The sequence below is a fragment of the Scylla paramamosain genome, chromosome 18, assembly GCF_035594125.1.
Source record: "Scylla paramamosain isolate STU-SP2022 chromosome 18, ASM3559412v1, whole genome shotgun sequence".
Taxonomy (NCBI): Eukaryota; Metazoa; Arthropoda; class Malacostraca; order Decapoda; family Portunidae; genus Scylla; species Scylla paramamosain.
The window spans coordinates 12,939,417-12,952,051 of record NC_087168.1 but is presented as its reverse complement, the minus strand read 5'-3'; the positions used below and the strand labels follow the sequence as shown (position 1 = coordinate 12,952,051).

The following is a 12,635-nucleotide window of genomic DNA, read 5'->3' as shown; positions in this document are numbered from 1 at the left end:
AGTCAGGGCACTGCCAAACTCTGTCACAACGCTGATATTCAGGGATACAATACAAGTCTGCACACTGCCACTCCCCAGGCCGACACTCTAGTGAAGCAAATATGATGATGATCTGCTTGTGTGTGTGTGTGTGTGTGTGTGTGTGTGTGTGTGTACTTAATTGTAGTATTTGTAGCACACAGGATTTTAATAAACCCATGGCATACTTTATATTTCCATATAATCCATTCTATTATTAGTTTTTCTTGCGCCACAATAATTCTATTATATTATATTTATATTTATTTCATAATAAGCCATCAGTAAAAAGCATTCCAAATGTCTAGCTCCATTATTCATTCAAGACCCCAGAAATTACTTTTGAAATCATTGTGCTGAGGTGCTCCCTACAAGAGTTAGGCCAGAGAAGCAGAGGCTAACAATGAGTTCTCACTTGCCTTGCCTTAGAAAGTGTTTAGACTGTCTGTATGTAGCAATTTACCCTAAAAATTAACCAGTAAGATCTGTATGGGCAATATTCTTTGAGATGCATAACAATTTTGACCACACTGCCTGTGCTTAAAATTAAAACTCCAATGAGGGGTGAAGCAACATTGAGTGATGGAGCCACAACCAATCACCACCTGAGCCACCATCTGTCCTCCTGTCACACTGGGCAGTCAGTGCTACTCTGCACATAACTTCAGGAGTAAGGCAAAGACCAGTACGCTCAGGTGACCCATCAACTCAAAAAAAAGTGTTTTCTCATAACTTTGCTTGTTTTGCTTGCCTAACTAACATAGGAAACACCTCAATGAATGTCTCCTAAATATATGTATTGGGAGTTATATTTAAAGTAATTCAAATTAAATTGTCATGTCATTTTTGTCATACTGCAAAGCAAATATGATGAAAGGATTTTTGTAGCAAAATTTCAACACAATCTTAATTAGTATCCTTTTTATTTAAAAAAAGAAAAGCAGGAAATATACCATGAAAAATCATACATGAAACACTAGGACAAGAAATGAAATAACAAATATACAAAGAGTAAATGAACCACAATGAAGGCTACATCATGTATGAGAGAGAGAGAGAGAGAGAGAGAGAGAGAGAGAGAGAGAGAGAGAGAGAGAGAGAGAGAGAGAGAGAGAGAGAGAGAGAGAGAGAGAGAGAGAGAGAGAGAGAGAGAGAGAGAGAGAGAGAGAGAGAATGTGTACCAAAAGTAAATACAAATACAAAGAGAAAACACACACACACACACACACACACACACACACACACACACACCCGAGCAGCCAAGCTGGAAGGATGCATGGGTAACAGCTCTGCAATCACCAAGATAAGCCAGTTGTGGTATAAGGAGTTTGAAGCAGTACTGTTTCTGTCTCCATAATGAAATAGGAAAAAGGAAGAGGTGATTCTAAAAGTAGAGTTGAAAGTGGTTTTGTTTACGCCGAGCAATGAGTTGGCAGTGGGAGAAAACAACTTCTTGGGGTTTTGTGCCGGTGACAGTGAGGTTAGCACAAAACTACGGCAAAGAAGAGTGTTGGCCCTGGAAAGTGACATGGAAAAACTGATGGAGAGATTCAGAGCTATGGAAGAGACCCAGATAAACCAAATTAAAGAACTGAAGGGATTGAGAGCCAAAAACATAGAGCTAAGATATCGGTGCGACGCTCTGGAGATAGAAATTAAGGAATGCAGTAGGAAAATGGAAGGAAGTGCCAAAACTGTAGTGCAATTAAGTGAAAGGCAAGATGCATGGAAAAAGCTCCAAGAAGGAGATAAGGTAAAGTTTGAGAGGAAAGTAGATAAGTTGGAGAAACAAATGCGTGAGAAAGAGATCATACAAGGAGAGACATTAAACTTTGAGAAAATAATAGAAGAACAATTAAATGGGGCCAAAATAATGCAAAAGGTGGTAAATGTTATCAGGAAAAATAAGTCTCTTGCAAGAGAGACAGTTGACAAAAAGAAATGTATAATTGTCTTTGGGATTAAGGAAATCAACAAAGCAGTAAGAGCGAAAGAGCTGAAAGAGATCGTAAACAAAGTGGTGGGAAAAGTACAAGAGGAGGGAAGATGTCTGGCTGATGAAGTGGAAGAATACCACAGATTTGGGAAATTTACAGGTGAAGGGCACAGACCCATAAGAATAAAATTTAAATCTCAGAAGGAAGCTGAGGAGGCTCTGACAGGGACCTGGAGATTAGCTAAAGATGAGGTAACAAAAAACATATGGCTGAGAAGAGACTTAAATGAAAAGGAAAGAAAAGAGCTAATTAAAATGAGGGAGGAAGTAAAGGCAAAAAACGAGGAGAGATCGGAAGAGCAGAAGGAGATATTCTATTGGAGGGTGTTGAACATGAAAGTGAGAAAGTGGTACCTGAACAGGAGGGAGAACAGGGAAACAAGCTAAGGAAAAAAAAGGGCATTTTGAAGGTAGCTTATACAAACATTAATGGACTCATCTCGAGATTAAGGGAATTAAATGTTTATTTAAATGAGAAAAGTCCAGATATAATGGGTCTCACAGAAATAAAATTATATGATAAGTTAGAGGTAAAGAACATTGGGCAAAATCAATACAATTTATGGAAAAGAAGTAGAGCATATAAGAAAGGAGGAGGAGTGATGTTTCTAGTTAAGAAAAACTTAAAGGTGGTTGAAATAGAATATGGCAATGGAGTGGAAAATACACAAGGCAAAAAAAGGCAATACATAGTGATGTAAGTACCACCAAAAACCAATGCCTGGTCAAATGAAGAGTATGAAATAATGATAAAAGTCACAGTGAACTGGACAGAAAAAGTGCTAAGTGGTGATAAATTGATCATGATGAGAGACTTTAACTGTAAGGAGGTGTGTTGGGAACAGTGGTACACGGAGGGAACAGAACCATCTTGGAGGAAATAAATTATTACAGCTGGCAATGGATAATACATTAACTCAATGGATAAAAGGGAGATACAGGATTTAGAAAAGATGGAGAAACATCAAGACTAGATCTATTATTTAGTAAGGAACCAGAAGGAATTGAGAATGTTCACATAGTGTGTCCGTTAGCCAAAAGTGACCATGCTACCATAGAATTCAATATAAATGAGGAAATAGAGAATCGAAGGAATGAAGAACACCATGCTGAGAGATTAGACTACTGTAAAGCAGACTTTGATAACATGAGGAAGTTTTTTCAAGAGGAAAGATGGGATAGATTTCATAAGGCTACAGGGGTCCAAGAGAAGTGGGATGAATTTCTTAAAATATATAAAGAAGGTGAAAAAAAGTTTGCGCCTAAAAAGCAGAGAGTAATAGCTGGTAAAAAAAGAGTGGTTTGATAAAAGATGTGAAGCAGCAAGAAGGACGAAAGAGGATACATGGAAAAAATGGAGGAAAAGTAAAAGAATTAACCTGTGGAATAATTACAAACAAGCAAGGAATGATTACGTGAAGATCCTGAGGGATGAACAAAAACAGTTTGAAAAAGATATAATAGACAGGTATAAACATGAGCCAAAACTCTTCTATAGATATGTGAATGGTAAACTGAAAAGCAAAGTGAGTATAGGAAAGCTAATGGTAGATGGAATGGTTTATGAAGACCCGAAAGAGATGGCAAAAGTGATGAATAAGAGCTTTAAGGAAGTTTTTACAAAGGAAAAGGAATTTATAAGGCCATTGTGCACACCTGAAAATGAAAAAATAGAGGAATTTCAAGTAACAAAACAGGAAGTTGATGAAATCATCAAAACGTTAGAAGTGAGAAAGGCCACAGGACCGGATAGAGTGTCGGGATGGGTAATAAGAGAATGCAGTAACCAGCTTAGTGGTAAATTACATACCATTATATGTACCTCTATTAATGAAGGAATAGTTCCACAGGATTGGAAAAGGGGAAACATCGTACCCATATTTAAAGGAGGAGACACACAAGACCCACTAAATTATAGACTGGTTTCGCTGACAAGTGTGGTTGCAAAAATATGTGAAAGGATAATAAAGAACAAATGGACCAAGTTTTTGAAACATAAGGACATTCTCACAACTTGTCAATTTGGCTTTAGGAAAAGGGAGGTCTTGCGTCACTAATTTATTATGCTATTATTCAAGAGTGATTGATATCATACAGGAGAGAGATGGTTGGGCAGACTGTATTTATCTAGATTTAAGAAAAGCTTTTGATAAAGTGCCGCATAATAGACTGCTGCGGAAGCTGGAAAAGATAGGTGGTGTAAATGGAAAAAATGCTGAAATGGATGGACGATTTCCTTAAAAACAGAGAGATGCGAACAGTAATTAGGGACCAGACATCAGTGTGGAGCCCAGTATTAAGTGGGGTCCCCCAAGGGTCAGTGTTGGTGCCAATAATGTTTGTGGTGTATATAAATGATATGGTGGAGAATGTATCCAGCTATGTGAGTCTTTTTGCTGATGATGCAAAGGGAACGGAAGATTGTGAAGAATTACAAAGAGATGTAGACAAGATGTGGGAGTGGAGCAACAGATGGCAAATGGAATTTAACTCTGGTAAGTGTAAAAAGATGGAATTTGGAAAAAGTAACAGAAGGTGTAGCTATAACTATAAGATGGGAAATGAAACAATAAATAAGACAACAAGAGAAAAAGATCTGGGAGTGATTTTCTCAGAGAATTTATCACCAGAAAAACATATTAACAAGATAACAGGTGAAACTCTCAGCCTACTAAGAAACATAAGAGTTGCCTTTGCTTATCTGGATATAAAAATGATGAGGAAAATAATTACCACAATGATACATCCAAGATTGGAATACGCAGCGGTAATTTGGTCATGAAAAAAAGCACATAAGAAAATTGGAAGGAATACAGAGAGCAGCAACAAAGATGATAACAGAATTGCAAGATTTGTCATATGAGGAGCATCTAGCTAGAATGCAACTCCCAACCTTGGAAAAGAGATGAGAGAGAGGTGACTTGATTGAATTGTACAGATTGCTGAGTGGGATGGAAAAGCTAGATAGGGAACATCTCTTTATAATGAACGAAAGAGAAACAAGAGGACATGGAAGAAAACTAAAAGTAACCACCTGCCGAAGGGACATAAAGAAGTTTAGTTTCCCTCATAGAAGCATAGAGGCATGGAATGGACTGAAAGTGGAAGTGGTGTGTGCTACAAATATTCATGACTTTAAGGAAATGTTGGATAAAAACATTTATAGAGATGGGACAGTACGAGCTTAGCTCCTCTCCCATATGTCACAACTAGGTAAATACAACTAGGTAAACTAGGTAAATACACACACACACACACACACACACACACACAAGAGGTTTATAGGATTGGAAAGTATGATAAAAATGGAACAAGACCAATAAAAATAAGATTCATGTCACAAACAGCAGTGAAACATGTGTTATAAAGAACAAGAAAATTGGTAAAGGTAGAAGGAATGAGGAAATATGGATAAAAAGAGACATGAATGAAAAAAAGGGAAGTAAACTAAAAGAGTTGAGAGTAGAGGCCCAGTCAAAAATATGAAAAGGGAACACAGGAGCAAGTGAAGAGATTCATTTAGAAAGTTGTGGTCATGAAAGTGAGGAAATGGTGGCACAAAGATGCCATGAAAGATCACCAAGCATAAGTTTAAAGATTATGTATACTAATGTAAATGGTTTGGTGTCCAGCCTATTGGAACTTAAAGACTACCTAAAGAACAATAAACCAGACATTGTATGTTTGGTGGAAACCAAACTAAAAGAGAAAATAAAGATGAGATTTAAAAAGGAAGGTTTTAGCACATAGAGGAGAAAGAAAAGGAAAGGAAGGAGGAGGAGTGGTGATATTGGTAAAAGAGGATAAGTTTGTTGAAGTGGAATATGGTGATGGAATGGCAGAAACATTGAATGTTGTGATTAAGATCAAAGGAAGTGAAAAAGAAAGTTATTGTGACATACATACCACCAAAAACTAACACATGGGAGACCAGTAAATATAAAATTATGCAACTAGAAACAAGAAATAGCACAGAGGAAATGATAAGGAAAAATAACAAAGTGCTCTTAGTAAGCAACTTCAACACTAAAGGAATTAACTGGGAGGAGATGGAAGTGAAAGAAAATGTCAGGTCATGGAACGAAGAACTTATGCAAATCATGATGGTGAATACAATGAGACAATGGGTGAATGAGCCTACAACATGCAGAGAAGAACCATCACAGTTAGACTTAGTGTTTACAAAAACCACAGAAAGTAGACCATGTATACATTGTCTGAGTCCAATGGGAAGGAGTGATCATGTGACAATAGAAATAGTAGTACAGGAGGAAACAGTGTTGCACAGGAATGAATAATTTAGAAATGGGAGCCAAAACTATGCTAAGGGAAACTTTGCATAGCTTAATAAATTTTATGAAAAAAATAACTGGAAAGAGATATTTGAAAGAAAAGTAATGCAAGAAAAATATGAGATATTTTTGAGTAAGTACAGAGAAGGGGTGCAACAGTTTGTGCCAAGTTATAAAGTGAAAACTGGGAAGCATGAATGGTATAATACCAGGTCTGTAGAAACAAAAAAAAAGGAAAAGGACAGGGCATGGAAGAAAATAATGTGACAACTGAACAGTAATCCTAGAGAAGAATACAGAAAGGCAAGGAATGAATATAGTATAATAAAAAGGGAAGAAGAAAGAAACTTTGAAATTGACACAGTAAGAAAATGCAAGGAAGAACCCAAACTCTTCTAGAGATACGTAAATAAGAAAATGAAACATAAGGATGGCATTAACAAGTTAAAAAGGGAAGGAAGAATTTATGAAACTAGTAAGATGAATGAACTAATGAATAAGGGTTTTCAATCTATGTTTACAAAAAAAAAACTGATCTTGTAGCATGAAAATGGTATCACAGAATGACAGAATACAGGAGATACAAGTAGAGACAAGAAATTAAAAAAACTGCTGGAGGAGCTATATGTTAGAAAAGCTATGGGACCAGATCAAGTAAATGGATGAATATTAAAAGAACGTAGAGAACAAATGGAGGAGCCCATATAGAATATAATGAACAGCTTGTTGAAAGAAGGGAAAGTACCAAGGGAATGGAAAAGAGCTAATAAAGTCCCAACATACAAAGGGGGGAAATAAAATGGAACCATTAAATTACAGACCAGTGTCACTAACAAGTATTGTAAGCAAGCTTTATGAAATACTAATTAAAGACAGATGAGTGCAATGTTTAGGAGATGAAAAGATAATTACAGAAAAGCAATTTGGATTCAGGAAAGGGAGATCCTGTATCACAAATCTACTGTATACGTAACAGATGGAGTTCAAGAGAGGGATGGATGGGTTGATGCAGTATACCTGGATCTCAAAAAAAGCATTTGATAAAGTTCTCCACAAAGTCTTATGTAGGAGTTAAAGAGTGAAGGAGGACTAAAGGGAGCAACACTGAGATGGATGGAGGATTATTTACAAGGGAGGGAAATGAGAACAACAATCAGACTCTAATTCAAGTTGGCACAAAGTGACAGGTGGGGTACCACAAGAATCTGTGTTGACCTATTATGTTTCAAATATATGTAAATGATATGACAGAGAATCTAAATAGTTATATAAGCCTTTTTGCTGATGATGCAAAAATAATGAAAATAATAAGGGATGAAAATGACTGCAAGGACTTACAAAAGGATATTGACAAGATACATGCATGAAGCCAAAGATGGAAACTAGAATTTAATGCCAAAAAATGCCACATACTGGAAATAGGAAAAAAAATAAAAAAAGAGACCTTCATGGAATTGCAAAATGGGAGGAGAAATAATAATAAAAAGTAATGAAGAAAAAGATTTGGGAGTAATGATCCAGGACACACTATCACCTGAAAGGCACATAAATGTAATATTCAGCTCTACACACAGCTTGTTAACAAACATTAGGGTGGCATTTAGGTATTTAGATAAAGAAATTATGAAAAAAGTTATGACAAGCATATGACCTAAATTGGAATACACAGCAGCAGTTTGGGGTCCACATAGAAAAATAAGATATATGGAAAATTGAAAGAATTCAGAGATAGCAACAAAGATGTTACCAGAACTGAAAGACTTAAGCTATGAAGAAAGACTTGAATAGATGGGATTACCAACACTACGAGAGATGAGAAAGATGAGACCTGATAATAATGTACAAATTAGTAAACAATATAGAAAGAATAGACAGAAATGACTTGGTACCACAGATGGAGGAGGGAGAGAGATGGACGAGGGGGCATGGGAAGAAAATAAAGAAGAGTGGATGTTCGAGCAACATCAAGAAATACGACTTCCCATATTGAACTATTGAAATCTGGAATGATGTGAAAGAAGAGGTGGTTGTGGTAAACAGGGTACACATGTTTAAAGAAAAACTGGATAAATATGGTTATGGAGACGGGGCAAAATGAGCTTTGGCTCCTGCTCTGTACAATACAACTAGGTAAATACAACTAGGTTAATAAACATAGATGTGAGCCAAAAGTAAATACAAAAAGAAGTTGTAACAAAGACTGGTGTAATAGAAGATATAAGTAGCAAGGGAGCAATCGATGGAGGAGAAATAGTACATAGGAGCCGCAGAAAAATTATACAACTGCAAGAAATTAGTATGTAAGGTTTATGAGAGAAGAAAGGAAAAGTTATGAGAAGGACGTTATGAACAAATGGAAGGAAGAACCAAAACTATTCATCATATATGTGAATAACAAAATGAGAAAGAGAAGGAATAAAGAGATTGAAAGTGAACAGTCAAATGTGTGAGGATCTGGCTGAAATGATGGAGATAATGAATAAGAGTTTTCAGTGTTCACAAAAGAAAGGAAATTTGTGGGGCAGAGTGAGATGAGTGAAGAAACAGGTCTAGGGGTAATCCAAGTGACTGAGTAAGATGTGAGGAAACAGTTGGAGGGACTAGATGTTAGAAAGGCCCCTGGACCTGATGGAGTATATGGATGGATACTGAAAGAATGCAATCACCAATTGATGTGGATGGTTCACAGTATTAGTGAGAGCTCTTTAAATAATGCTAGAGTCCCACTTGAATGGAAGATTGCAAACATAATTCCAATCTATAAAGGTGGTAACAGAGAAGAGCCACTAAACTACAGACAAGTATCTCTTACAAGTATGGTATGTAAGATGTATGAAAAATTAGTCACGGGTACCAAGAGAATGAAGTGATGACAAAACAGCAATTTAGATTTAGAAGAGAGAGGGTGTGTGTTACAAACTTGAAGAATTTTTATTCAAGAGTGGTGGATATAATACAAGAGAGAGATGGATGGGCAGATTGTGTATATTTAGACCTGAAGAAAGCCTTTGATAAAGTGCTGCAGAGGAAATTGCTGTGGAAGTTGGAGCATATATGATGGTGGTCTGAGGGATGGCCTGTTGAGCTGGATGGAGATTTTCTTGACTGATAGACATGAGTCATCATGGAGGAAAGTTCAAAGTACTGGCACCAATCATGTTTGCAGTCTATATAAATTATATGACTGACAATAGCTACATGAGCCTTTTTGCGGATGATATCAGGTTGCTGTAAAAAGTTGAGAGTGAGGGAGATTGTGGAGTTTTGCAAGAGAATCTGAACAAGATATAGTAGTGGAGTCATAGATGGGAAATGAAGTTTAATCTAAAGAAATGTAAAGTAATGGAGTTTGGAAAGAGTGTGAGGATAGAAAAAGGAAATTATGTATTGAATGGTGAAAGGTTATTTAGAGCAGAAGAGGAAAAGGATCTAGGTGTTATGGTGAACAGAAATTTGACCCCAGAGAAAAACATTAGCAAAATTACAGAAGAAACTTATACCTTGTTGAGAAGAATAAGGCTGGTCTTTGCATATATGGATAAAGGGATGATCAGTAAGATGATTATATCACTGATTAGACCTAGACTGGAGTATGCAGCTGTAGAGTGGCCACCCTAAAAAAAAAAAAAAAATATATATATATATATATATATATATATATATATATATATATATATATATATATATATATATATATATATATATATATATATATATATATATATATTTAAAGAAGTTGGAGAGAGTTCAGAGAGCATACTGCTCATAGACATACTGCTCTTCTAGACAGGGTGGAATCAAAAGCTTTTTGTCTCATCAACTCCTCTCCTCTAACTGACTGTCTTCAGCCCCTCTCTCACCGCCACAATGTTGCATATCTAGCTGTCTTCTACTGCTATTTTCATGCTAACTGCTCTTCTGATCTTGCTAACTGCATGCCTCCCCTCCTTCTGCGGCCTCACTGCACAAGACTTTCTTCTTTCTCTCACCCCTATTCTGTCCACCTCTCTAGCGCAAGAGTTAACCAGTATTCTCAATAATTCATCCCTTTCTCTGGTAAACTCTGGAACTTCCTGCCTGCTTCTGTATTTCCACCTTCCTATGACTTGAATTCCTTCAAGAGGGAGGTTTCAAGACACTTATCCACCAATTTTTGACCACTGCTTTGACCCTTTTATGGGACTGGCATTTCAGTGGGCATATTTTTTTATTGGATTTTTGTTGCCCTTGGCCAGTGTCCTTCCTACATAAAAAAAAAAAAAAATATTAGGAAAGTCATACAAAGCAAGATCGGCAAGGTTACACTACCAATGTTGGAAAAAAGGAGAAAGGGAAGACTTGACTGCAATATATAGTGTATGAGAAAGTAGAGGTGGACCAGAGTGGCTTGATGGTTTGGAATATGCAAGAAACTAGAGGACACAGAAAGAGACTGAAGAAGAGTGCTTGTAGAAGAGACATAAAATAGTATAGTTTCCCATATAGAAGTATTGATATATGGAACAGTCTGGATTAGGAGATAATAAATGCAAGAAGTATACATGGATTCAAGGCTAAGTTCAATATTAAAAGATATGGAGACGGGACAGCACAAGCACAGCTCTTTTCCCATAAAGCAAAAGATAAATACAACTAGGTAAACACACACACACACACACACATACACACACACACACATAAAACAAAAAGTGGGAGAAAACCATATGAGACACAGGCACATTTCCTAAGTGGGAAGAGTGAAGCTGTGATAAGTCTGTGGCATTACAATCAACACACCTGGGCAGTTTAGTTCATCTGAGAAGTCAGGGCACTGCCAAACCCTGTCACAACGCTGATATTCAGGGATACAATACAAGTCTGCACACTGCCATTCCCCAGGCCGACACTCTAGTGAAGCAAATATGATGATGATCTGCTTGTGTGTGTGTGTGTGTGTGTGTGTGTGTGTGTGTGTGTGTGTGTGTGTGTGTGTGTGTGTGTTTCTGTTTTGTGACTTTAAACAGAGTATAAATCAAGTGAGAAAAAAAGTGCTGAGAGAAGAAATCTGAAGTAGAGTGTACAAATTATATGGCAGAAATTATGGTATGGTGTGAAGCTGCTGCACTTGAGGTTTGTCATCAGAATGCACCACAGTGGAGGCAGACCTATTCTTTAGAAACACACAGATTAATTTGTCATTACATGCATGAGAGTGAAACCTTTTTCTAACTGACATGAAGAACTGCAATTATGAAAGTCATATTTTGTAAAAAAGTTCTTGTCTTGCAGTATTTGGGTTAATCAGTGTTGATATTTATAAATTAATTTCTCTGTCAAGCTCTGTGAGATGCAAAGAGTATAAGATAAAATTTAATCATTTAATACTAAAGTCATAAAATTTAATCATCTAATACTAGAGTCAACACTTCAAGGTTCTTGAGAGAAAGATTCCACTCAGTCACTGATCAGCAGTAAAGAATTAATCAGGTAAATGGCATCAATTTTCTTCTCTGTTCCTTACACCTGGTGTCATTACCTGTTTGCAATTGTAATGAAAGCTTCCATTTCACTTGGTACCTAATTTTCATTCTCCTGTGGTAGCATGAAAAAAAAAATAAAATAAAAAAATAAAAAATAAATATATATATATATATATATATATATATATATATATATATATATATATATATATATATATATATATATATATATATATATATATATACATATATATAAAACTGCCTCAAACATGCTAATAAATATGTACATATATGAATTTCAGATTTCAACTATGTAGTTTTATGACACATTGCTATTACCATAAGATTCTTGAGATGACCCAAGGATACTTTGGAAAGTCTGAGCATTCACAAGGAAAAAAAAGGAATCAGAAAATGGTACATGAAACTCAAAACTGTTTACAGCATGGAAATTACACACTTAAATAAGACCATATAATGAAGTAAAAGAAGAATAACACTGTTACTCTGCTGCTTCCTACATACACTCTGAAACTGTATCTTCATCATGCTACAATCTCTAAAGGAAAACAAGAAAGCAGAATAATTATGATACTAGCTTCCTAATCTTTTGTAAGCCGTTTCACTTAAACCATGCACACTTTATGCATACATAGCAATGTGAACAAAAGAATAGATGGAAGACGTAGAATAAATTGCTGAACAAAACTCAGCCAGGAGAAAAAAAATGAAAAATTCTTCTCATCAAGGAAATGCTTCACACACAGGAAAAAAATATAAGTATACTTCAATGACAAACCCATTAAATTTCTAGCCATCAGATCAAAATGGAAACTTTGTATCATGGATGTGCCAGAGAGAATAAGCATA

General features: G+C 36.1%; 1 protein-coding gene across 1 annotated transcript in view; it reads right to left on the bottom strand.

Moving 5' to 3' along the window:
• LOC135109126 (basement membrane-specific heparan sulfate proteoglycan core protein-like) overlaps window positions 1-12,635 on the bottom strand; it is a 359,280-nt gene that overhangs the window by 229,376 nt on the left and 117,269 nt on the right.